General features: G+C 36.2%; 1 protein-coding gene across 2 annotated transcripts in view; it reads left to right on the top strand.

Moving 5' to 3' along the window:
- The window catches only part of SOX6 (SRY-box transcription factor 6), a 378,275-nt gene that overhangs the window by 14,003 nt on the left and 336,995 nt on the right, over positions 1 to 27,277 (top strand). Inside the window, exon 1 of one of the 2 annotated variants that reach the window (XM_050897880.1) lies at positions 23,411 to 23,465. The exons of the other annotated variant lie outside the window; for it this stretch is intronic. The gene's annotated coding sequence lies outside the window, so the exon portion shown is untranslated. Of the gene's footprint in view, positions 1 to 23,410; positions 23,466 to 27,277 lie in introns of those variants that run through there. 2 annotated transcript variants of the gene reach the window in all.

The following is a 27,277-nucleotide window of genomic DNA, read 5'->3' as shown; positions in this document are numbered from 1 at the left end:
TGATGATTCTTACAGCTGAACTCAGCAGCACATGTTTTTTCTCAGCCGGAGGAGCTGATGGACTTTGGTCCTTTTTCTAGGCCTAAGGGAAAATCTCTCTCTCTCTCTCTCTCTTTTCCCCCTTGACACCTGCACCAGAAGAAAATGCTGCAATGGACCACAGGAATGGCTGCTGAGCCCTCATTCTTCTACTTGTAGTTGTGGAAGAAGGGCAATCTGAACTCATAATCTCTGAATGGTTCACATCTTTAGAATGAAGTTCAGAGTTATTGACTAAGGCAGGTAGAAAATTCATTTGCTTGAGCTCTTTCAGGTCCAGCTGATAACACTCAGAGTTCAAGTCCTGGAAGATACCAAGTGCTCTGGTCCTAGTTCAACAGACTATATAAGCATATGCTGAGCTTTAAAGCCCGTGAATAATCTCAGTGGGAATGAGACTATGTATGTGCTTAAAATTCAGCATGTAGTTAAGTACTTTGTTGGATTGGAGCCAACGTGCTTAGCAATTTGGAGGACTGAATCCTTATTCACTAGTGGTGGTTTATGTATTTTTTTGGCTTATGAATTTCTTCACTGACCTGCTCCTTTGTTTAATGGTCAGCTCGCAACATGGTCAGGATTAAAAACTGCTGGGCCTTGTTTTGTCTAGGCGGCTATGGATAATCTCTAGAGGGAATGGCTCATTTTACATAATTACGGATGCTAAATAAATATGTTCTTTATAATCAACTTTATGTTTAATATGAAATTGCTAAGATTTTTGATCAAGAGACCAATGTTTGACCCAGATTTTATTTCTTCCCTTGTTTAGAACTATGTTGTTTATCTGCAGAAATTAATAATGCCTGTCTACAATTAGTATATCAAATTCTGAAGATAAGTTATATTTGTTTATAATGACTTTTTCTGTTTCCAAGTTCTCTCTGCTTTCTACCAGCTTTTTTTCTCATTCCAAAAAAGTGTTCTTCAGGCAATAATTAGCAGTGGGCTTTATCTGAACCGAGATCTCTAGGCAGTTCTGTCAGATATTTGGTCTTGACTCAAAATGTCTTGGCCACATAAGGTAGTGGTTCTAATTGTTTTCTTCCTCCTCTCACCTGTTCTTCTACAAAGCATAATCTTGGCACTACCTCAACGGTGTTAGAATTACAGAAGCCAGAGAATCTTTTTCTGTTATTGTATTATTATTCCCAATTATATTTTTAAATTCTTACCTACATATTTGTCGATTATTCTCTCTAAATTAATGACCAAGCATCATAAAGGATCAAGTGAACAAACTGAATTAAAAAAAAAAGAAACTCAGGAAAATCCTAGATGTCTCAGGCGAAGGTAATGGATGCACTTTCTCCTCAGCAGGAACAAACGCTGGTCTTTTCAAACCAGTGAGGAAAGAGAATTTCATTGTTTCTGTAAGAGCTTTTGCTTACTTCCACCAAGATGGAATAGGGGTACAGTTAAGTGCTAGCTTAAAGCTTGACTGTTTGTCTTTCTTTTTATGCTCCATCTTTAAAATAACTGAGGTAAAGTATATATATAGCCTAGATTAGAGTGTTGACAGGCATGTTGTTGCACGTCTAGCTGGAGGGACAGAAGAAATCATACGTTTAGCTCTTCTTTCCTGCCTCTTAGCTGAGGTGCAGTAAATGACTATGTGAATGCTTCAAATGTAATGTCACTGTGTGGCAAAGGGAGGTAGTTGAAACCACAGCTCAAACCATGTAATGTCTAAGTGGAGGGACAGTAAGTTCTAGCAGGGAGAGCCGTGGCTTCTTAAACAATTCTAGTTGCATTCATAAGAGGAGGAACAATATATGCCTCTCGTGTAGCTCAGGGAGTGGTGGGCACCAGTACTTAGGGCACTGAACAGGCAGGTAGGAGAACTTGGCATTATCTATTGTTTTGATGCTGCCACAGACCGTGATTAGAAACATGTTGCTTTACTCACAGTACCCTTCTTCCCTCTTGTGTAATCTACTTACTTAGACTACAAGGTGTAAAGAATATCTCTAACTCAGTGTTTGTACCACGGGTATCGTATTTAAGTATGTTCTGGGAACAAATGCTAAGAGTTGCAAATATATAAGCAGATAGTTTTTAATGCTGCTGTATGGATATGTGCTCCGAATCCACAAGAAGAATCTCATTTCCAATTCAGTGTCAGTAGGGTCCTACATGATTAAAACACTACAAATTATTTTTTGCCAACTACCAGAGATTCATTGAAGGAGGATGGTGAAGCATAGATACTTTTAAAAAACATTTATCACTTCACGACTTTTAAAATTAGATGGCCCAAGAATGCTTTTGGGAAATCAGAATGATAAAAATGTTCCCAGTTCTGTGTGTACTACCAAATGCATAAAAAATTGTGCCACTGACATTTCTATCTCAATCTGAGTTCAATTTTCTGTTAATGATGACTGGGGTTTTTGTATTTTTACTATTATTCTAAAGGTTTATTCAGCTTGACAGTTGTAGGATTAAGCTTTACAAACAAAAGGATAATATATCCTATGTTTACAAGTTAGCCAGAGGCCAGGTTTTATAAACTTTAAAAATACAGCTATTGCTAGTTTATAAAATAGACTAGTCAGCTTTCCAAGAGAGAAAATAAATCCAGCAACGGAGCTGATTTCATGGGAGCTTGGTACTTTCATGTATAATAATATATTTTGACCTAAAGCAATGTTACATGCAAATCTCAAAAATGTTTCGAAAGAGGTAAAAATATGGAGCGCAAAGCGGAGACATATGGGGCCTGATTCTGTAAGTATCTTATACCTCCCATAAGAGCCTTTAGTTCTGTTGAAAGGAGCACTGAACAAGTGACATTCAGTACCATTCAGAACAGAGGCCACGTAAGATTGTAGAATTTGATCTTTCCAATGCTTTCTGTCAGATGCAATGGTTTTCATTAGTTAAAATCTGATAATAAGTTCACAAGCGGGCCTGTAATCACCTGTGTTAGCAATGGAGAAAAGTATCGTATGTTTTCTGCTGAAGGCCATCTAGTAACACTTTTAATCTTAAAAATTCAACTCAAAACAGAAGAGATCCAAAGGTCATAGCAAGCAAAATAATAAATTCTGAAAAAGGATTTAGGATGCATTGGGCAACACAAGTATCTTTATTTACAAGCATAAAATGTAAAGAAGTTCCACATAAACACAGATTCCTGTTGTATCATTTGCAGCATAGGAATAATTCATCTTCACATCAGAACAGCTGTATTTACAACAGATGAAGAGAACATCTCAGATGAACTATGGCTGCAATGCTGGGCATTTTTATTTCGGGTTTTTTTAGTAATGGTGATATATTTAAAATGATGAAATCGGATTTGCCAGTGACTCTGGTGCACAGGTCTCCTGTAGCACTGAGGAGGTGCTGCCCTGTTAGTTCTCAATCTTGTCACTTCTGGGGAACAGCAGTGAAACTGTTTGTTCCTGACAGCAGACAGCCCCACTGCAGGGCCCTGGTTTCATGTTACATTAAGTATTAGTGCTGTTCTTTCAGGAGCTATTATGCTGTGACATCAAAGATTTTCTGACAGGGCAGTTGTAGGTTAGCACTGAAGTTGTCTACTGAAATTTTTAAGAATGGAATTAAATATATATGATCAGATTTAATATGAGAGATCGGAAACTGCATATAAAATGGAGTTAGTGGTTAAAGAAAGCTGCAAGAATAATTATTTGGTTTGGCCTATTTGTCCTTTCTTGTCCAAGGCAATTTTTATTGCCTTTAATTTCTACAGCAGTTCCAAAAATACTGCCATATGTTAACATTTTTGTGCAACTGCTAATTTTCTGAAAAATGTTGTGTGAAACAGGAGGAAAGGGACTTTTATAAAATAAGTGTTCAGTATAGCCCCTGCAGTGCATGTATAAATTAGGCCTTGAACAATAATTGTAATAGCCCAAATTCTTTTTTTACTGATTGCCTAATTACTTAAAAGGATCAAGATACACATTTTAAATAGTAAGAAAGCAATTTAGATGGCAAGCAAAAGCGTAATAGTGATTTCTGAGGCTTGCATCTTTTTGTAAGAGAGAAACTGTAACTGTGTATAGATTGCAATTTCAACTATTGTTCTTTGGAAATTCTGAATCCAGTTTCTGCCGACTTAAAGGGAAGATGATAGGAATTTGAAACTAACTGGCTATGTAGCTGTTCAGGATAAAAAAAAAAAATTCTTGAACATGCGCAACTTCAAATGTTCCTGTAGATTCTTATGTGGTGAAATCAGCATTGCTACAACTATAAAATTACTATTATGCTCTGATGAGGCAAGTTCAGTGACAGGAAATATCAAAATTAATTTTGGAAACACATGTCTGCATATTTTTGATTACGTTACTAGGGCAGTTGTTCCATTTAGTATCAAGCAAGTGAATCATCTATTAAAAATGTAAATGTGTACAATAGAGTAATACTTTTCCAGTAAAAAAAAAACCTAAGAAGTTGAGCAATACTGTTTAGTCATAAACAAGACACTAGCATAATTTGTGCTATATATTTAATACTGAGTTTGAGGCATGAGAAAAATTACATAAAGAATGTACCTCTTTCTTCGTAGTGGGGTTTTTGGTGGTTTTTTTGGGGGGGGGGGAGTGTGTTTCTTTTTTTTTAAATATAGCCATGAATAAGAGGTATGATTCTGAGGTCCTTGCTCAGGTAAACAGATCATTTGATTATTTTGGGGCTGTTCTGTTCAGTAAAAGCTTGCGGGGTCAATTCTGAAGTTTGTATTGCAGTAGAATATGCTATTTATGCTATGCTAATTGACCAAAACTAGCTGTATGGTAGCTTTGATCAGGCGTAATGATTTTAGTTTATTTAGATAACATTGCTTGACTTCTCCTTTGGTTTTCTTGCATTGCAACACACCTATCAGCAAATCAAAATCTTTATGGCTCAATATTCAGAGGCAGATAGTTTAGAATGAAAACTCAACCCTTTATACTGATGTGTGAAGCTCTGGGAACAGTGGCACTACCCTTAGGAAATACTCACTGACAGGTGGCAACAGCGGAATACAAAATTGTCCTTTAGCTCTACAATCTCAAATCACAACATTTGAAGTATATATAAAGAAAGAAAAATGTGGGTAGTAGAGCTGGGTCTTGCAGTGAATTTTTTAAGTGATTACAAAGGTACATGACAAAATCTGGGTTAGCTACTGTATCTAAAGTAATTGTTGATCAATAGTTCTAATGCCCTTGAGAGTGTTAGATTGTAGGTAAATTTATCTTCCTTTCTTCCATGATTTAAAAGGTATGAAGTAAAACTGTTTTTAAACACATTTTTAGCAAACAACATGTACTATCAGGAATCCATTTGACTACTTTGTTATTTTGGACAGAATATCCTTTCATTTAGCCTGTGATCGCAGAGCCTAAGGACTGTGTTACATTCAAGTAATGATGCTTACCAGTGTATCTGCACTGTGTCTATCCTGGCTACATTTTTCTTCTTGCAGCTTCGTTATGTTTTTTTTCTTGACTATTAGAAATGTTACTGTACTTCAGAATAGGAAACTGCTTAGGGAGGACTTGTCAAAAATTCTCTCATTATAGGAAGGTCTAGAGTCCTCTCAATTTCCTGCATAGAATGCCTGGAGTTTGTTGAACAGCTAATATTTCCATTTCTATTTAAATAAACAGCAGTAGAACTGACTTGATAAGTGTGCCACTAAATAGATCATGTTACCACTTAACTTAGGGCTAATGCTTAACAGTCTGGTTTGCTCCATTTTGGTGGCAATGTTCGTGTAAAGGCCAGGCAGTTCCAGGAAAGAAACAAACAGTAGTATTATGCTGTATTACAGCAGCAATTATATTTATTTGTCTACAAGTGAAAAGTTGAAAAAATGTCTAGCATGTGAATGTACATTAAGTAATTTTTTAATTATCTAGAGGAAACAAAGACTGATTCTATGCTAAATCTAAAATATGTTTAGAATGCGTGATTGCACAGACCCCATATAACAAAAAGTAGGAAATCTAACCTTCTGATAGGTTAGTCTGTCACTAGCTTTTCCTGTTATAGAATGAAAATGAGAAGTACCAAATCATTAAAGGTGTGGTATGTAGACACATAGACAGTATCCCTTGGCAGCTTCAGATAGATAGCTCTAGATTTTCCTGGCTTTTGTTAGACTCCACAGTACTTAAAACACTTTGGAGAAGTTGTCTTTGTCTCTTCTTGTGTGTTTAAAATGTATAAATACAATCAGGAAAGCATCAGTAGAAGGTGATAAAATTTATTCTCTCAGCCATTCAGTTTTGCTTTGGTAAATACATAATGAATCAGGATGTTAAACCAGTATTATATTTTCAGAGGTCATTCAGGCCTTGGGTAAACAGAATCAAATTCTGTGAGCCTGATTCTGTAGTTGCAAAGTGTTTGCAGGTATGTTATGCATGAGCTAGACTTGTGTGCTTGGACAGTTCAGAAGGCGTCCTTTGGAAGATGAGCAAACCTGATGAATTACAGTTAAAATGATAATGGGGAGATATTTTTCTCCTTCAGATGAAACATAACAAGGGTCCTTTTTTCCCTTTTCCTCTTTTATTTTGTGTCAAAATGGTCATTTAGAAGCTACAGAAGTCTTAGCTTCTCATTCTTACTGAACATCTCACTTGTGTTCACAGTCAGGACTCTCTTCCTTTCTGACAGTTCTGTTTCAGAGCTGTCTGCCAGAAACGAAAAGTCAATGGAGAATGGCCACTTAAGGATTCCCATTTTTGGAGATGCCAGAGACACTGGAGATAATGTAGGCAGGTCCTGGAAGGAAGTTGCGAAAGCCTGTGTACACCATCTTCCGGAACTGAGGCTGAATGGGACCTTTAGCTGTATCCTGGTATGGGAGAAACCGTGGCTGATTCAGGTCTTAGACTTTGAATGGCTGCTGAGTAAACTTGAGTAGTTCAGCCCCGATGGAGTCGTGATAGGTCAAAAGTTGGTATCTGATAATATATTATTTTCATAACTGAACAAAACTTTGCCTCTTCCAACTGATTTAAAAGCCCAAAGAACTGGCAAGGCACTGCTTGCTATATACGTTAGGCAAGAAGGCACCATCAGCCATCTTTGGGCCAGCAGGGACTGCTATGCAATTTATAAGAACAAAAAGCAGAGACAGAAAAAGCCTGGCTTATGTTACTGTGTTGGGAGAGAGACAAATTGTTTTACCCTCCCTTGTTATCCAGTTCCAGGTTACTTGTCATTTAAAGCCCTGCTGGCTTTGGTGAGAGGTACCTGAGGGTTTCTGATGACAGACATGTTCCTTCAGGTTTAAAAGAAGGTTAGTGCTTTTGTAAGAGTAAGACTCAGAAGAAAGTAAATGTGGACCTTGGAGGAGCTTTACTTTTGATTCTATGTGCCTTTTCCATGCAGTTTTCTTTCAGTCTCTCTTTTTCTCTAAATCACCTACCTAACCATGTCTAAACTCTCTTGCAGGTTAGAAAGTGAATGTATATAAGAGAGAATATACATGATTACTATTTGTCTTTTACATGTGTTTAGAGATGATAAGGGACATTGGAGCTTCTAAACAGACAAGATACTAGTACACTGTGTTTAATTAATCCTCCACACTTGAGAGAGAAATACTGTAGGCAAGTATGTTTATTCTCACTTTTCCAGTTGGGAAACTGAAGCAGGAAGGTTTCAAGATGGTTTGGGTCCTAGCCAGAATTTGAACTTGGAAGATATGGCTCATTTCCAGGCCTGTGCTTAAATTGCAGACCATCTCTCTTTCTTTTTCCTCTGCAATATTTTGTAATAAAGATAAGACTTTTTATACCATTACATATGCAGTTAGAAATAGTTCTTCATGTACTTGGAGCTGCCTTTTCTCTGTGGCTTTTGATGGAGCATATGTCTGCTTGATCCGTGCTCTAGTGAGGATGCAGACTGTTCACAACAAATCTGTCGTTTATTCCTGTTTTCTTCCTGCCTGAAGGGGACTGCTCTCTTATGCAGTGGGCCATACCACTTTATAACATCAGTAGTTCTGTTACAGTGAATTCAAGATTACAGCAGGCTCTGGCAGGCTATGGAGTTCACCCATCTTGCTCTTAGTTAACTAGCCATGAGCTCCCACCATATGTATGACTGAACATCTGTATCTCTCTTATTTGTGGCTACCCAAGTGAGGCCTGAAATGCAAACCCACTCCTTCATAACACAGTGGAGAAAGAAGTTAAGTTAAATCTCCAGAAACTTTCTTTTAATTCGTTGTGTCCTTGCATTTTTCTGCATTTGTTTCATCCTGTCTTTCTGTTTTACGACTCAGCAATATATTCTGTCTTGAAAACAACATTAAGTGTAGTTACGTGCACACACACTGAGAGGAGAATATCCCCCCACAGTGTTTACAGCAACACCTCTAGGTGACGGCAGGCAGTAAGCTTTCTTTTTATAGAGCTCCAGACTACAGATCATTAGCTTGATATGGTAGCTCAGTGGTGCAAAGTCATTTGAATATTTATTACCCTGCTTAAGACATTCGCTTTTCAAGTGGGAAATAAATGTGATAAGACCCCCTTTCTGTCCTCTTGCCTGATATGCTAAAGCACAAATATGTGAAATGGATTTTAATTGTATTTCCTTGAACCTCCTTATTAGATACCAGCAACTTGGATATTTTTAAGCAAAAACGTGTGTTGAACAACTGCTCAAGTTTGTAAAGTCTTTTTACAACCTTCCCTCAAAGTTTGATAGGATATTCAGCTCCAGAAATAAGTTGAATTTTCAAAATTTAATATATAAATATTCATGTATAATATACAAAAAAGCAGCTTTATAAATGTATATTTGAAAGGGGCACTGTTACTTAAGTGAAGTACAAATTTAAAGGCCCCTTAAAACTGGACTTTGCCAACAGTCATAGATTTTGAGAAATAGTAACAAACCAAACATTGTGTAAATGAAAGTTTATGGGGGGAAAAAAGCCAACCCTATTACAATATGATCAGTAAGACATGAAAGCCAGCAGCAGGCAACAGAAAGGCAGAGGCAGGCTCCTGAATATATTTTAAAGGTAGAATGTTGTCAGTGTGTTTTCATTTAGCTATTTTAGGATGTCTGTGTTTCACTTGCTACAGTCACAAATTCTAACTGTGAATAATAAGAATCATTATATGGGTGTAAATGGTATATTGACTACATTTTTCAGGCTCAAACACACCTTCCTTGTTGGCAGTGGAAGGCAATGAATGAGGCATTTTATTAAAACTGGTGCTTGTGGTTCTAATCAAAGGTCACTGGTTAGCTCTCACTTTTCAGTCTCAGATTTGTCTAGATGTTTGATCAGGGGGCTGCAATGAAATTATTATGACAAAGACTTTGTACTAGGCGGTATCTGTCTGCTGAAACTTGAAAGTCTTTGCCACAGTGATGCTGACAGCATGTGAATGCTGAAAGAATGTGCAAGAAATGTTATGTCTTAAAGAAACCTTTACTAAGTATCATCTTCCCTTTGTGTTACGTTTGAAATCATTTCAGTTGCTATTAAGGTACGAATGAAAAGGTGTTTCATTGATTAAAGGTGGCGTGGTTTTTTTTTAAGTGTACTGGATGCTTTAAGACAGTCTTCCCATTACTTACTCTGTTCAGTCCCTGCTGCACACAGCAAGTTCATTAACATGCAGATATGCAGTGATTGAAGTCGGGTTGCCTTTTACATTGGAGTTGTCTTGATATAATGAGCTTCTCTTTAATGTTCAAAAAACTGTTGTTACTTTCTAAAAGGGGTTTGTTTGTGAATTTCATTAAATTTAATTCCATCTTCAAACAATTTCAGTATTGTTCATTTTACTACAATTAACATGCTTGCTGGTACTAAAACTAATTTTTTTTTTTTTTTTTAAACAGATGCATTTTAACTTTTAGGCAATGTGTGTGGGGAGGTTGTCATTAATGTTGAATGAGAGACCTCCTATTTAACTCATGGATTCAATATTTTAATTGGTGCCCATGTGCAAGAGTAGTAGAGAAAAGTAGGTTAGGGTTAGTCTAACTGTTTTTCTTCTTGGACTGGGATAGGCAGCATTCAGTCAGGGAGAGCGAAAAAACACTTACTATGCCAGCTTTGTTTTCTTTGTTAGATTAGGCCAGACAAATGGAGAAGGAAATGCATCGGTAAGATAATCTGTCTTTGGTAAAGAGAGCATTATAGGACACAAACTTAAAAAGGATGGTTGTAATTTTCTGCTCAGTATTTCTAATCTAAAAAGATTTGGTCATTCAGGAAACATAAGGTAGAAGCTTACTTGCTGTGAGGTCAAAAGACATTGAACATCCAGTTGCTAAGATTTTGAGTCTGGGTCTTCAGTGTAGTTTCACAGCTCATTTGATGTCAGTGCCTCTTGGAAACTGCCTGTGAAAGAATATGAGGCATAGCATTTAAAAATTATTTGCTTGGTCTGGAAAAACAAATGAAGGTGATATCAGACTGAAGGTGGGGTGGGAAGCAAAACTAGGCTGGAAATACTTTTACTTTTCAATAAATGCAACTTCAGTACTCTAAGATACAGTATTACTGTCCTGGAAGTCTCTCATGGATTAGGAAACCATCTGACATTATGTATTTTAAGGACGGATTACAATAAGGTACAGAAGCAAATTCTTTAACTTGAGCAAAAAGAGCTGGGAAATAGGAAATAAGTTTACATCTTGCCATATTAACATTTTTTTAAATAAACTGTGCGGCATCTAAAGCTGTGTTTCTGAAACAGTTTTGTATGAACAGTATCTACTTATAAAATGGTGGCATTGACAATTGGCCTTGATATGAAGGTGATGCTGTCATCTTAATTTTAATTTTCAGATCTACATAAGAAGGATTAATTACAGATAACCCAGGTTACTATAGTATGGTTTTGTGATCTTGTGAAGAATGCAGAGATACAGAAATGTGGAATGTGATTTGGACAACAGAAGAAGCTCCAGTACTGGCTTTGGAGCTACTAGCTTGGAAAGTTTTAGGTTAACTTCTTGACGTAGCTAGCAGAAAGCCTGGTACAGATTGCAAATGACAGCATTTTGTATGCATACGAAATTGGAAGTAGTTTGTATGTCCAATAAGATGGAATACTACTTTGTTACTATTTGGATACTATTGCAATACTCTTGTTAAAGTTTTCCTGTTGGTGCTACTGTAACAAATGGAAGTTATTAAAATATTCTACGACTATTAATATAAATGTTTCTAGATTATCATTGCAATTCCAAAATATCTTTTTCTTATCACTTTTAGTATATTTTTAAATGTTCCATGGAGTATTTGGACTTTTACTGCTATCTCTGGGAAAACATTCCTTAGGTTGATGGATTTATTATCACAATCTGTTTCATCAGTATTGAATTAATTTCCTTTACCTAACTTATTTCTCCAGTAGTGAATCTTCAGCAATAATCTGAACATCCTATGATGAGAATCTGCATTTAAAACTTACTGAAACTTCCAAGACTAACTTCTCTCAAAGTGTAATTCTTAGACATGTCCTGAACTCTGTGCATGTGTTCTGGATTTTCTTTTTATAGAAATATTCCATTTATTTAACCTGAGATAATTTTTTTCCTGGAGAAGCTTAGTTGTCTTACAAATGAAAATGTTCTCTGTGTAGTATGCACAGTTTTTCTAACTTCAGGATCTTTTATGCAGTGAGTAGAGAGAGAGGATCTCCTATTTACATTGCTTTTATGATTCTGGGAACGTCAGTAACTGTATAGAAAGCCCTAGCTCCTAATTTAGGCATTTACGCTAGATATCTGAAGTGATATGGTGTGAATATTCCCTGATAAGAATTTATCAATTTCTTGGTAATGATAGAGTGTGAGAGTAGCTTTATTGCTGCCAATGAAGTTGGTGTTAGTGAAAATTTCCAGGCAAGTACGAGTAGCAAACTGGGCATCTTAGTCATAGAAATTTAATTTCAGTAAAGACATCTGTTGAAAATGAAGGACTCGATCCTCATGAATGTCCTCCTTGTATGTTACAGGCCCTTAGGCACATTATGGAGTCCCAGAGTCAAATAAGACTTTTTTTGGGGCTCATGACTCAACTGTAGTGTAGCTCCAATTACAAAATCAGACTGTTAATTGAGCTAAGCCTCACTGATTTCTGTTTTTTCTTTTTTTTTTTCCCCTTTTTCTTTCTTTTGAGAGATTTTTCTCTATTTTCATCCCTCAAAACCAGTTGTTAATACATTGCTCAGATCAGTGATTTTTTTGTTTTGCCTTTCTGGATTATCACCATACTGTTTAAGTGTTCCTTTTTTAGCCTTAGAAATGTTTAAATGCTTGCATATGAAAATTTTGTTGAAATAAACTAGAGACTCCAAGTAGACCAGTAACTGCAAGGATATACAGTACCTGCCTGAAATGACTTTATAGTTTGTTAAAATCAAATGACATTCAGTACGGATACTATGAAGAGAAAAATCAAAATAGACACCTAATTATAATTACTTTTTTTCCTGTCATTATATCCGTACGTGCAGAACAACTGATTTGAGATCACAACAGCTCAATTCGGTAGGTACAAAGGTTTTTCCTTCCTTTTTTTCATCATCTGCAGGATGTAATATAATTTCTTATACTGACCAAAGCCTGAAATTTCCTCAAGTCAATGGGTATGCTACCTGAATTAGTGGAATTAATTAATAGTATATGAATGCTATCAAGGTTATAGACACTACAGATTAATCGTACAAGTAAAATCCAAAGGCTAAGCCTCTGATTTGGTCTCATTGTTCACAGATGGCTCTTCCAGCCAAACAAAGTTGTTGTGTTAGCATATACTTTCATTGCTATTGAAGAAATGTAATTGAGACCTAAGAACAACACTTAAGTGAGAGGGAGGAGGATACACTTGTGAGATGAGCTTTGCAATTTTTGAATGCAGAATGCATTGGCTTTCTTCCAGATTTTCATGACCTTTTTGAAATTTTAGTTCAAACTGCCAGTTCCTTTGTTAGATGAAAAATAACATTTATTTATGAAACGAGCCATTCATGCCTGTAGCTCTGTGTGATATGGGACAGACAAATAGGAAAAATATAGAAGCACTCCAGGCTCTATCTTACGTACTACAGAAGGACTGAATGCAACAGATGTCTGTCATCTGTTTTCATATATTTTTGGAGGGAGTTGGTCCCTAGAAAGGGGTATATAGTACATATATATTAAAATGTGTGCATGAGTGGGCCATGCATGTGTGTGATACTGAAGGAAATGCTAGGTTTGTTGTTAGACAACAGCTTGTTTCAAAGCTGAGCCAAAAAAACCAATTAGTGTCAGATCAGAAACATGCTAAGTACAGGGGTGTGTAAACTCCTGTATGAAAATAGGGGAGGTTGGGATGGGTGGCAGAAATGAGTCTGCCATGATATGTATTGATCAGGGAAGGTCTCAGGGGGAAAAACCCAACCATATGCTGCAAATGCTGGTCAGGGAAGTCTTACTGAAATGATCCCATGGACATTGGGATGATGTTTTCAGAGTAGGAATGTCTGAAGTTAGAGTTCTGATTCACACTGACACTTCAAAGTGGATGTGGTCGACTTCTGAAAGGTGCTTGCCCTTAGAATCAGGGAGGAGGACATGTTTGCCAAACACCTCTCAAAATCAGGCCACCTTTGACTTGGTGGCTACAATAGGAATTGAGGAGTCTTGCTTTAGGTGCTCCTGTTTCAGGTGCTTTACCACTTACGTTTTAGAAACAGCTACCGTAGGTGCCAGTCTTACCATAGCATTATCTTTAATTCACCCTACACTTAAAACAAATCTGATTACTCATGGATTCTCAGAGGAACAGTCTATAGTGCAGATGGGACTGTACCTGATTATAAGCCATTTGTACATAGGTCCCCCATTTTAACTGTAACATAGATAATGCTTTGATATGAGCACTGAAGAAACTAAATATTCAATTTAGTGTGCCAATACCATGAAAGATGTAGAAATAGCTGAATTGTAAATATTGTAAGTCTTTCAAAAGATTGTCCAGAAATGACTGACCTTTTGTAAATCATATAAATCATGTTATTGACATTGAAAATTTTCCTCCAATGTTTTTATTTTTTAGACTAGGCTTTCTTTACAAAATGTCAGCTACATACCATGTTTTAGATTATGTTCATTTAGCTTTACACTTCCCTGAGATATGGGAGGCAAAAAACCTTTTTACCACTTTATCACTGTGGTTTTAGATAATTTGTCAAAAAGTACTAATTTATTCTAAAGTTCACAGAGAAAATTAGAGGACTTACATTTTTTTTTTGAATTATATTTCTTTTTGAAAACTGCTTTCAGTACAGTGCACACAGAAATGTAAGCAAAAAGTGAAATACAAATTTGGTTATCTAAATTGATTGGAATAATTCCAGTAACTCCTTGGAATTTTTAGCTTAAGCAGAAAGAGAATAAAACACATTCTGTTTGGTCAAACTATGCTTTCAAGATGCATTTTTTTCATGTCTAAATTATTTACCTGCCACTACTTTTACTTAGCACTTTATAGATAAAGATTTTGGCATACCCTGTAAACTGGAGAATACCACACAGTGTGTGTCTGTATCAGATATACTGTAACTGAGGAGACTTTTTTCCTGACCTAAAATGCTTGACATCCTCCGCACCCTTGCCTCACCCAGCATGGAAATATACTTACTGATTTATGTTCTAAGATTTTTAATATTAGCACATCAAGCTGTGAGGGGGAAGGAGTAAGGTGTGAAAAAGTGTGAAGTTGCAGCTTAGTATTTTCGAATCGTGAGAAAGGTTTTTAAACCTCTTGAGGAAGCACATGACAAAATAGTCTGTCAGAAGTGCCAGCAGGTGTGGCTCTGAAAAGAAACGCATTGTCCTAAAACTTGTAAGAATGGGGGGCTCCAGGGAGCAAGGCCCTGCATCGGCTGTGGCTGCCTTGCTGCCAGAATGCAAGTCACTCTGCAGACACAACATGCCCCAGGATGAGCTTTGCACAGTTAGGTGACAGACTGATAAGCAGCTCATTTTTTTGGAACCAAACTCAAAAGTCATTCTAGCAGGGGTATTTTGCATTCGCAGATAGCTGTACATTGTTCCATACATTTGCTCTTTCCAATAACACATGTTGCTTTCTGATAACAAGTTACTGCTTTCAAGAGCAGGCCTTTTCTTTGTTGCTATAATATCAATGGGAAGGCACTGGACTGTTAGTACTGATGCCTATAACCCATGTTATTTTGGGAAATAAAGTTTTAGGCAAATGCAAATTTATTTTATACTTTTTGGTTTCAATGCTATGTAATATCCAGATATGTTCATCCTGAGATGGGGATGCACAGCAGCAAAAGAAGGCATTGGAGAATAGTCAAGTTAGAAAAGCTGGGGAGAAAAGCCAATTTACTGATTATCATTCAGCCTAGAAATATTTAGGCATCATTTAGAAATAAATAAAAGTAAAATTTAAGTTAAAAATGTATTTGTCTGGAAAGAAACAGAAAATATTAACCATTTTCTCTGATAGAGATGTTAAAAGCGACTGACCGATGTTCTTTTAAATACAGGCCTTCTTTAATTTGTGTTGGAATGTATTTAAGATGGAATATATACATATGAGAAATCTAAGTGACAAAAATAAAATATGCTTTCAGTAGATGCAATAATATGTTATATTTACTTTAAACTATAAACCTTTGTTGTCCATGCTGGTGCACCGATGAAAGCACAGCTGTGTGTGTGCATGTGTACATACATGTGCATTGCAAGCAGAGTGGAGCTCGTCAACTAGTTTGTCCCGAAGACTGTTGTGAAAGGATCTAATATATTTTGACTTTTTTACACCATGTCTGAGTTATGACTCTACTTTAATTTACTATCAGGATTCGAACAAGGTGCCTAACTACTTCTAGGTACCATGATTTGCTATTACACTAATGACAGGAATTACTAAAAATCTTTGCCGCCTTATTGACCATTTAAAGTGCTTAATATTTCTAAGTGAACTCATGCTTTGAGGAGGTTTGTCCAGAAAAACATTTCAAAAAGCTGTTCAAAAGAACAGTGTGGAAATTTGCAAGTCAAACTATGATTTATAATATTATTTTTATAAGTAGCAACCACAAAAATAATCGTGCTGCTGGAGCCAACAGCAGTATTTTGAAATGGTAGGATCTAATGTATGAGGTTATTGCATATGAATGGAGAGATATGTTATTGCAATGATATATTTTATTACTTGCTTCTGTTTTTATTAAGGATAATGAAAACCTCCTGTTTGGCCCTGTTAACAAAACTAATGTGACCTTTTATGTGACCCACCTGTTGTGCTTTCACAATCGATAATAGTTACCTCATGTTAGGGTGATCTGGAAAATAACAGTGTGCCAGCACCACAGAAAATAACGTTTGTGTTTCTGTAGTTTGAATTTGTATTTGCCTTAGATCTGAAATTAAGGCAAATATAGGTTATCTAACAAAATGCTTAAAAGGCAAAATATTATTGTAAGAGCATTGTCTGTATTACTAGCAGGTACGTTTTCAAAGGCATTCAGCTGCTGAATCATAGCTGTAAATTTGCAGAATTGGCTTAAAATCTGTGATTTTTAATAGTATCAAAGATGGTGGGAAAGTCCAGTTAGCTGTTTTGAAAGTTAGGAAAGTACACAAATTAAAAAAGTCAGTATGTATAGATGCAAGTTTTCCCACTTATTAATTTAAAAAATTACAATTTTTTTTCTGTTTCATGTAGTACATAGTATTTATTTATTTTGAGTGGAAAATCTTAAAAGGATGAATTATTTCTAGACACTATTCTTCCAGTTGTATTTAGGTCTTGATTCTGGAAACAAACATTTAATAATGTAACATCAGCGCAATGTTGTTTTTCTAGGGGTGCCTTATAAATGTATTAGACTTGTATTGGGATGACTTATAGGTTATGGGCATAAGGATTTGCAGGATCAGGACCCTAATTTCAAAGAGATTTTCGCATGTGGATTTGAAGTACATGTACTACTGCTGAATTTGCTCGACAGACCAGAAAGGCTCTTTCCCTTTGGAGCCCTTATGGTTTATCTGGTCAATGGCTTGCAAGCTAAGAAGGATTTACACATTGGATCAATGATCCATGAAATAAGGGGGATTTCCACAATGTCTGTCACTGACAAGTTACAGTGTGGCCACACAGTATGCATTTTCAGAATTAATATGTATGCAGAAATATGTAACTGTATAAATGATTATTATGTGATGATGCCTAATGGTCAGGGAAGTATATAAATAATGTATTATGTGTATTAGAGGGAACTTTTTCATTCCTCCATTTCTTTTGTTTGGATTGAAATATGTGTGTGTACATGCTGTATTCTGTGCCAATAGTGTATGTTGTTGTATGTGCATCAACAAAAATTAGACAAAGTTAACACAAGAGGTCTCTCAGTACTACCCTTTCCCTCAAGTCACATCAATGAATTTTTTCTCTTCTGACCAAGTAGATGTCCCAGGTACTGAAGATCAGCAGTTGGCTGGAGTTACAAAATGGGGTCAAATGTCCTTAAATGAGTGTCCTCTCACCAGCACCTTTGTGGTTAAGCCATGAGACTGTCAGTTTGAGTGCCTCCTGATGGCAACTGCTAAGTATGACACGGGGAGAGAGGTATCCTACTAAGTAGGCAGGGCTTGATCAAAAGCCCCTTTGAAGTCAATAGAAAGAATCCTATTGACTTAAACAGGCTTTGGAACAAGCCCTTAATTATGAGGTACTCAATCATCAGGCACGTCATAAGCTTTTTACTGCCTAATTATGTACAATGGTAACTTTGGGCCTGTGACCCTCATGTAGGTTGGACCCCTTATCTTCCAAAAGCTCCATACTACAAACTGACCCACTAGCAAGAGCAATGTCCCAGGTCCTTTTCCTCAGTTCCTTCTCTTGCCTTAAGGGTCTAACCCTAAGCTGCAGTTCAGCTCTTCCGCTTTGAGTCTGCCAGCAGGCTCATACCTTGTGTTCTCCATTATCCTACTGTAATGAAGAGGATAGGGACCGCACTCTACAGTAAACCTCAAATCTTGTCCATACATCTGGGAAAGTTCTCAGGACCAGTAGCAGACTGAGCATTGCCATGCAGAAACCCTGTATGTCTGGATCTGATCTTTGTCAGTGTGCCCGTTTCAACTATACTAGCAAGAACACTTTGGTTTCAGTGAGACTTCTTCATTACAGAGGAGGCTAAATAGTGCGAATAGTGCAGTCTGGAGCTGCATTGTCTTTTGTAAAGAGTCTCCACAGGAACATCATCGAGGGAGATGAAATGAGACTGTCTTGGTCTTTCCTATTCTTCAGCCCATTTGTTGACTGCTTGGTATGTACAAGAAAGCCTCCAGAAAGTACATTGCTATGTCGTTAAGAAAGACAAATGATTCTTAAAGAAGACACTTGACAACCAGAGTTTTACTGCGGTTTACCTTGAGCAGTATGTAAAGGATCAATAAGTATTCCTTGGACATAAGAGAGTGTTAGCACTGGGATGAGCAAGTTATAGGTTGAAAAGACAGCTTATAGGGTGCCTCACACAGCTGTTTTTAAGTCACCTGAATTTCAGTATTCCTGGTTATTCTTTTGAGATTTCTCTTAAAAAATATTTGCTGTTGAGATAATTTAAGTCATGAACTGGCAGGCATGTCATACTACAAAACCCCCAAATCTGTAGTAGGATGCCTTGCACCTGTTTTTCAGTAATGGTGTAGTTCTGTGACTTTGTATTAGAATTTTCCATGGCTGCTGGCAGTAGTGTTCTTAATCACACTGTTAAACAAGTATGAATTTAGAGACGGCCTGAAAGAGGGGAACGTATGAAACAATCCTTTGCACAAGTTTTTGATGGGCATCTATTTGGTTATGTTCTTTCTGTTGGTGAGGTTTGAGGTTAGGGTCAGAAAAAACAGAGTGTCAGAGATTTGTATTGTGCTTTTAACCTCTTACTTTGCTTTTTGTCACTACTTGTCTTATCAAAATCTAATTTAGATTCTGAGTTGCTTAGATTCTAAGCAATCTGTGGCAGGACTTATGTCCTAAATTTTTAACAGACAAGCCATTTTCACTCTGCCCCGTGTTTGGTTATTCAAGGTCAAGACACCCAAAAAGGCCTCATTTTTAAATGCTGAATGAGCAAGGTTTTCTGACAGTCTGGTATCTAGAAGGTGTCTTTGTACCACTAGTGCATTTTTTTGAATGCTGAAAAGACCTATATCTTTTATTTGTCTTTGAAGTACTCAGTACATATTGAAGATAATTAAAAAGGAGAGTGCAGACTGGCATTTTCACTTAGGACAGATAAGCAGCATTAGTTTTTATGTTTTGAAAAAATAATACTAATATTTGGTTAAAAAAAAAAACCCAGTGGTTTTCATATACTAGAAGTATTTTTGTCAGCCATTCATCTAACACGTGTTATTCTCTTCCCACATATTTTCCCTGTTGTGTCCTTATTGCAGCAATCATCAAAACCATTTGAAGAGTTTAATTTAGACTGAAATGATTCTCCATAGAATAAACAGAATATCTCACCTGTGAAGGATGATTACATTTTCTAAATTTGTTTAAAAAGGAAGGACCTTCATAATTCACAAGTGTTCTACTTGCAGTTTTTATGGTGGAGAAATCTTACACACTTTAGGTCTGAAAATAAAGCACTGCCATATTTGAGTGCTATTAGCAATTTAATCTTTCATATTATTGGCACTGAAAGAGTAAGGATCAGTGTTTTGATCTGAGCCATCACCTGGCCATATATTAGTATTCTTTTACTGTGAAAATACTTTTTTCTGGTTATTTGAGTACTCACAATGGGCTGCGTTAAATAAGGGCATTTCAGATGTCTGTCTTTAACAAATTATGCATTAAAAGACAGTTGTGGTACAGATATAGGTAAGACTAGACAAAACCAGGGATACCTTGTGAAAGTATTAGCTTATTGATGCATCTTCCACATGTGTGGGTACTTCTCATCTGCTTTTGCATACAGCTGAGGCTATGGTCTTGTTGTTTAAGCTACTTGGCTTTGGTGAGTAGTTCATTCAGGCACGTCACTTGCGCAAGTCTAATCGAATGCATTTAAGGATGGAGAGTCAAATTCTTCACCTGCACACATTCTCACTCTCCCCAGCAGCAACACTGGTACAGATTTGCTTTGCAAATAAGAGCAGGCTTGCCAGGAACTGTACAAATGAATTTCCATGGCATTCATGGCAAGAACAGAGTCAGAGGATGTATTGTGGTACGTCTCAACAGCCTCTTGCAGCCCATATAGATGGCTTTGCTATCTACCAAAGCTGTAGGTCCTCAATGATGACCTCTAATCAGGTCTGTGGCCCTAACTACCCTGTTACTTCTCCAGACCGTCTCAAACTGTGTAGCATACACAAACAGCTAATCCATTTATCAAGCAGCATCTGGCTAGTCCAGATTGCCAGTAAGAACAGGGTCTTTCAATAAGATTTTGGTTTCTCAGATTTGTTAAATACCCTATGCTCTCTCCTCTGTAATTAAACAGGTATTTAGATATCATATTCCATATATATGCATCTGTGAAAAGATACATTTCATATATTTTATGTCTGCCTGAATTTGTGAATTTCCATTCATTTTTTAAGACGGTGAAAACCTTTGCTAAGGGCCTGAAACAGGCCAAATATGCTACTGTTGCTATTTCTTAGGCCTCTTACATAACCCAGCTGTTTTCTTTAGTGTGTCATATATATTTTTCTCTCTTTATAATAGGTTATATTTTTCTCTCTTTAAAGCTATATTAAAATTGCATACTTGAATTAATTTGCTATTGTTTGATTGTTTGTTACACCTATTACCTAGCTTGCAAGTTCAAGGAATTTGTTCAGTATATTTCCAGCAACTCGTAAGATATGAAATGTCAACATTTTCAATGCAAAATTAGTTGTGTGTGCTTTTGTTTTTAGGGTTAAACTTGAGACTCTGTAGAACCAGTTTGCAGCACCATCTTTAGGAAAATCAAGGTCATCTCAAGATGGAGTCTTACAAAATTAGTAGCTACTTTAAGAGCAGATTTAAGTTACATGCTTTTAAATACCTGGTGCAGTTTGGTACAGTTGTGTATATTCTTATTTCAGCTTTCTTTTCCTTGAAAGACTTGGCTATCTTTTTCTTTTGCATATTCAGGATTCCCTGTGTCCCTGCTTCTCTGCATTGTCTTCGGCCTTTTCACAGGAACAGACTTCTGTTCATCCTGTCATATTTGTTGTATATTAAAAACAGTATCCAGAAGTCAAAGGACAGTTTTGAATGCAGTAGTCTGGCCAAAAATATATTGGTGTGACAGGATTTCTGTTCATAAAAAGGGGGGAGAAAAAAAAATTGGGGGAAAAAAGAGACTGAGCATATAGATTCCCTTAGGATTTTAAAAGTTGAAGAAAGGTAAACAGTCATGTTCTCATTTTTCTTGAATACCTCTCAATTCAGGAGTACTTTGTGTGTATCTGGCTAGTTGTGAATGTAAATATATGTGTATAAACATGTTTTATAATTTGAAGTTATATAGTCTGTTAACTAAAAGAATACCCCCAAAAGCAGTTGGTCTGTCATAGATGACATAGCTCAGTGTTTATATTCTCTGTTCATCAAAAGAACCAATGAAAATTTCATTCTAACTGACAGCCAAGTAGCTAGAAAAATAAACTAAAGTTTGCTGATGCCAGAGCATGAGAAACACAATAATTTGCTAAGACTAATATGGCTGGCTGTAACCTGATCATATATGGATCAATTGATAATATTCTGAATTAATTTATGATGTGACTGACTTGCAGTTCTAAATTCCAGGAAAATATCTACACTGAGTTTAGTGAAAAATGGCATATTTAGTTCAATACAGATGTTTTGCAGCCAGACAGTGATGGAAGCGCTTCCTAATAGGTATATGGGAACTTAAGAAACACATACTAGAATAGGATAAATATATTTTGTTATTGGCAGAGTTCAGCTTTTTTTATTTGAGATTTAGCAAACGCATTATATTCTCTCATATAATTTTGTATTATAATTAATTATTAGACAAGGAGGAACTTTAGATGCATTCAGAATTAAACAAAATGGAATAATTTTTGACCAGACCCTGAAAAAAATTATCCTTCTAGGCTATACTGTTAAGGGTTTATTTCCGTATCCTTTCCTTCCTTTTTCCTCTTTGCTCCTTCCCTGTTCCTTGCCATTAAATGGCAGGATTTGTTTTAATTGTTTAAAGGAGAGGGGATTGTGGACACTTCTGGGGTGTCAGCTTCCATACCTAAGCCTTGCTGGCTTACCGAGCTTTTCTGGTTCACTGATGCAAGTGCAAGCATTGAATGGTTCATATACAGCTCTAATTCCAATTTATTTGGCAGTTATTTTTTGAATGACCTAATTTTACATATGATTAGTTTTTAATTCTTAAATCACAACATAAACTCTGTGTATTATATTACTATAAAAGTATGTTAATACATAGGATATGATTAACTTGAAGTGTGAGTTCTGTTTTTCCTGGTACACCAGTGTGCAACCACCGTGGCTTCTGTGGGAACTCCTAGTTTGCAGCTGAAGGCAGAATTCATCCTGAAGCAAAAAAAAGTGATGCAGATTTTTAGGATGTGACAAGAATAACATTACAAGATATATAACTATAGCAAGGCATAACAAGAAAATTATGTTTCTGTGAAAAGCAGACTGCAGTTATTTCTGGGCTGATCCTGGTTTCTGATTCACAGTCGTGAAGGCCAAAACGTATAGAAATGCATATATTTGTGCATGGGGAGGACTTGGAAAATCTCTGCTGGGTCCTGTTCCCATTTGGGTAGGTAGGAATAGGGCCAGACAATATATCTTGCTCTGTTTATATCCACCAGCTTCTCCTAACTTTCATTAGAGCACAATTGTAGAAACAACCATGCGCTCGGCTCATGACTAGCTCATATGCTTTGCAAAAACTATCCGTTTTTCAGAGCTGGCAACTCAGTCTTAACGTGCTCGAGGAATTTAGGTCTACTGCTATCTCATGTCATTGCTTGTACAGAATTTGCATCAAAAGTATGCCAGAATGTATCACTTTTATAAATGGTAAACTGCTGGTTTTATTAGAAAAGGTAAAGCAAGGACCTATCATATACGGTTTTTTTTGTTTGTTTTAAAAAGTGGAATGGAGATGTTAGGATGTGTCTTTTTAAATGTAGACATTAGACCTAATTACTTTGTCTCACATGAGAATCCACTGTTTCTGTGAGGTTAACATGTAATAAAACTGAAGTAACACATTAGTGAATCTGCTCCATTGTGTTTGGCCTTTTCTAGATGCTGTGATATTTAAACCAAAATATTAATTCCACTGGCCTGAAAGCACCAACATCTTTCCCTGTGAAAGTTTTTCTGGTGTTATAGCAGTTGCTCAAGATTCTAAGGTGTAAGTTGAATGATTTCTCTCTTAATTGTTATGCATTTTGATTTGATTGTTCCTTTTGGGGACGGTGTATTATCATCACATTGTGGTTGTTACATGTCATTGTGATGACAGTAGTTGAAATAAGAGACACCATGCTTTTGTAAGGTGGCAGTAATCTGATTATCCTTCCTGAAAGTAAATACTTTCGTTCTTTTTACTTGTTGGTAGAGACTTAAGAAAGTCATGCTGATGCTCAAAAAATATGAGAATATGACTTCATAATAATTTGCTACTTGTTACAATATTGTTAGCCATGATAAAATTAAAGGGAAAAAATCTGCAGGAAATAAATAAACTGTATTTGTTTTTTAAATCTCTGATGTTAGGAAATCTGCTCTGAGATCCTGTATAAAAATAAGGATGTAATGTGCAGTTTGTTTTTGCCAACAGAGTAGATATATACTCTTTGGAGTGTCACCCAGTAAGAATGACACTCTATGTAGTCCAATGTTTATTTACTTGCTCATATATTACATTTTGTCTGTCTGATGGCGTGTCTAATAAGGATGAACACGATTGTGATTCCTCAGATTGCCATATGCACTCAGATCTCTTCACCAAATTGACTGTTTCTAATTTCTCACTTTCATTAGTTCCACTGCCTTTTACTATTGTGCAGATATATTTTTGTGTGGTTACATATTTTATCCATCTCTTCTTTGCATCTTACTATTATAATTTCATTAGACTTGTTTCTTCAGAATGTTGTTTTGTTGAGGGACTAACCTTGCAAAGTTACTTGTAATAATAGCTTGTTTAATTTCCATCCAAATTTCTTATATAACTTTCTTACTAATTTTTTGGTAAAATTTTGTTCAGTTCTCCATGTCTACAATTATCTAATGTGTTATTCTTTCACTGTATCAGTCCAATTTATATCTATGAAAATTTTGATGGGTGCAAATCCATGTCCTGGTAGGATTATTTTGATTTGAAAACCTGTATTTTCTGGCTTATATATTATTGTGGTACTTTAAATGTTTCCATGCTATATGGAGTGCAGCAGCTTATTTGTTTGCTGTGGAACTTGTAGTTGTCATTTGGGATATATTTTCTACGCTGCGCTATTTTAAAAAATATTTGCCTGTTGTTTTTTTCATATATTTTCACTAATTTCAGAGCAGTTGACCCATTTTGATACCAACCAGACTAATACTATGTGTGTTCGATAAGTAGAAGTCTTTGAGAGAAGCATTTTTTTCCACCTAGGATAATATATGAAGTAAATTCCTTAGAGTTCCAATAGGTTTGCATCATTTTGTGTCCATGAATATGGGATGCTTGTAGGTGAGGGACATTAAATGTAAACTTCTCCTCAGAATTCCCAAAAGTAACTGAAATGTCTAGATTTGGGAATTATTGGTCATCACTTCAATTGAGTTCTCTGATTTTTTTTCGTGTTATCCATACTGTGCTGAGAAAACTGCATCATTACTGCATAGAAATTTTCACCTTTTGCCACAAATTTTACTGGCAGAAATGAGTAAAATAAGTGAATTAAAGGCAATCTGCAAGAGAGACTTGTTAATGCTCTTGGAAGTATGTTCGATGTTCTCATCATGTTTTCTTTTATGTAGATCTTGAAAACTAAGAGCCAAAAAGAAGTCTAGTATCATTCAAGAGTAGTCCGTATTCCTGTCTTCTCCCTTTGTTTTTCAGACTTTGCTACATTTAGAGCTGTGCTCATATTATTACTGTATGTGCAGGCACTGAAAAAAATGTGTTGGGAGAGTCTGATGTGAAATATTCTTGATATTGTTCTTCAGAGTATTATTGTGAAATGGCTTTGGTTCCTTTTACTTCTAATAGTTTAATTTCTGGTGGATCATTAGTTTGATTTCACAGCCAAACATCTTAAAAGAAACTGAGTCTCAAACTAGAGGCAATTCACTTTACCCCTAATCTGTTAGATAATGCTCTGAATTATCAACATATAGAGGAAACATAGAGTAACAAAACTGGTAAGAGGTATCGTGTATGTGACGGTGAGGACATTAGCTGAAGGTGAAGATGTTCCTTCTTTCTATTCTGGTAGGACTTCCTAGGATAGAAGTCAGATTCTGGTGTGTTGAAATTTCCTTTTGAGGCCGTGCTTTGGCAAGATGCTCTCTTGTTGCTTATAAAATGACTAAAGTGTCTACCAAATGCAAGTGCCAAGTCAAAATATGTTCTGTATTTTGGTAATTGTGCAGAAAGAACACCAGATGGTTCTGATGATGAAGCGCTTTGGGTGGGATCACCAAGTTTTAATGGATGGCAAACTCCAAAGGCTTAATTACCAACCTCTCTAGCAGCATACTTTTTATTAGAGTGGACAAGTTATTTTCAGACACAGAAAAGAAAGAACCATATATTTCTTTGCATGTAGCTGAATAAAACACACTTAGCTTCTCTGTAGGAGTATCTGAAACTCAGAATACTTGGGCCGAATAGAAAGGGTGCCAAATTATGTTTCCAAAGTAGAAAAACTGTATTATGAACAATACTGTTTTTGTTTGAGTAGCTTGATATTTTCCCAGCATGCTCAGTTTTCACAGTGTACTGTGAATATATAATTCTCCTACAATATGAATATTTCCTACATTTTGGGTTCAGGTGTATAATGATGATATTTATTTTCCACATCTAGTCTGAGATGGCTCAACAGTGGTGTGTTCTTTTAGAGGATTTTCCCATCAGAGGAATTTGGACAGGCCACGTTTAGAGAGTAGAGAAACTAAAAAATTAAATAGCAGGTCACACAACACATTTTGTAACTCCTGTGGTGTTGCTTGATTTCATAAAGTAAGTCCATACAAATTTGAAGTGTTGATTGATTTGCTTCTGCAATGTTAAAATTTGATTTTTAATTTTAATACTTTCTGGCCAGCCCTAATAACAGCATAGAAGTAATTTGTGTGCTGTAATCACAGAGGACTTTGTACGTATTTGAATGAAGTGTTCTGCATGTGATTTTTTTTTTTTTCCTGCATTAGTTTATGTTTGCTAAATCCTAGTGATGTTACAGAACCTAGTGATGTTAGTATTTGCTTCCAGTTTTTACACAAGAATAGTATGACCTTTGTCTGAAACTCTAGTTGTTATTGTCATTGAAATCATTGAAAGTTTCACCATTGACTGTAGTGTCATTATAGGGTCAGCTTGTTGAAATACATCTTGGATGAGGCATAGTTGAGATAATGAGGCCAAGTATAGCCATCACTTATATCATGCAAGTTCTTTGGCTTCTGTAGGACTGGACTGGTGTAACTGTGAAAAGCTGTGAAATCTGGGTTTTGTAAAATGCGAGAATCCCGCTTCTTATGTTGCTGTATAACAGTCAACAAAACCAGAACGGTCTAATTGGTTATGTTTTTAGACCCTCTTATTTTGTCTGCAGGAGCCAAGTTTTAAAGATTGTTGGGACTTGCTGTAAAGCACAGCTGCTTCTCCAGGTAGGGAGAGATATCAAGAAGAGTATCATATATGATTGATGGAAGACTGTCTTGTTGGCATTGAGCCACTTCGTAAATTTTTTTATATAATTATCTCTTAATTTTTGTACATGCACTTAAGCAACTTGTGATTAGTTCATCTTAAAATCGGAGTCAGCATGCTTACAGAGAGGATTCATATGACTTCTAAAAGTAATGTATTTTTTTATACTTATAACTTTTTAAATGCTTTAATAGTATTTTTACTGATTTTTGCAAAGCTCTACATGGCTTAGACTGGGATTCTTCTGTCTCTGATCTTATTGAGTAGAATCTTATTCCCCGATTTTCAAGGAGATG

The sequence above is a fragment of the Gymnogyps californianus genome, chromosome 5, assembly GCF_018139145.2.
Source record: "Gymnogyps californianus isolate 813 chromosome 5, ASM1813914v2, whole genome shotgun sequence".
Lineage (NCBI taxonomy): Eukaryota > Metazoa > Chordata > Aves > Accipitriformes > Cathartidae > Gymnogyps > Gymnogyps californianus.
Note: the sequence above shows the minus strand (reverse complement) of the source record. Positions and strands in the feature narration are given on the sequence as shown.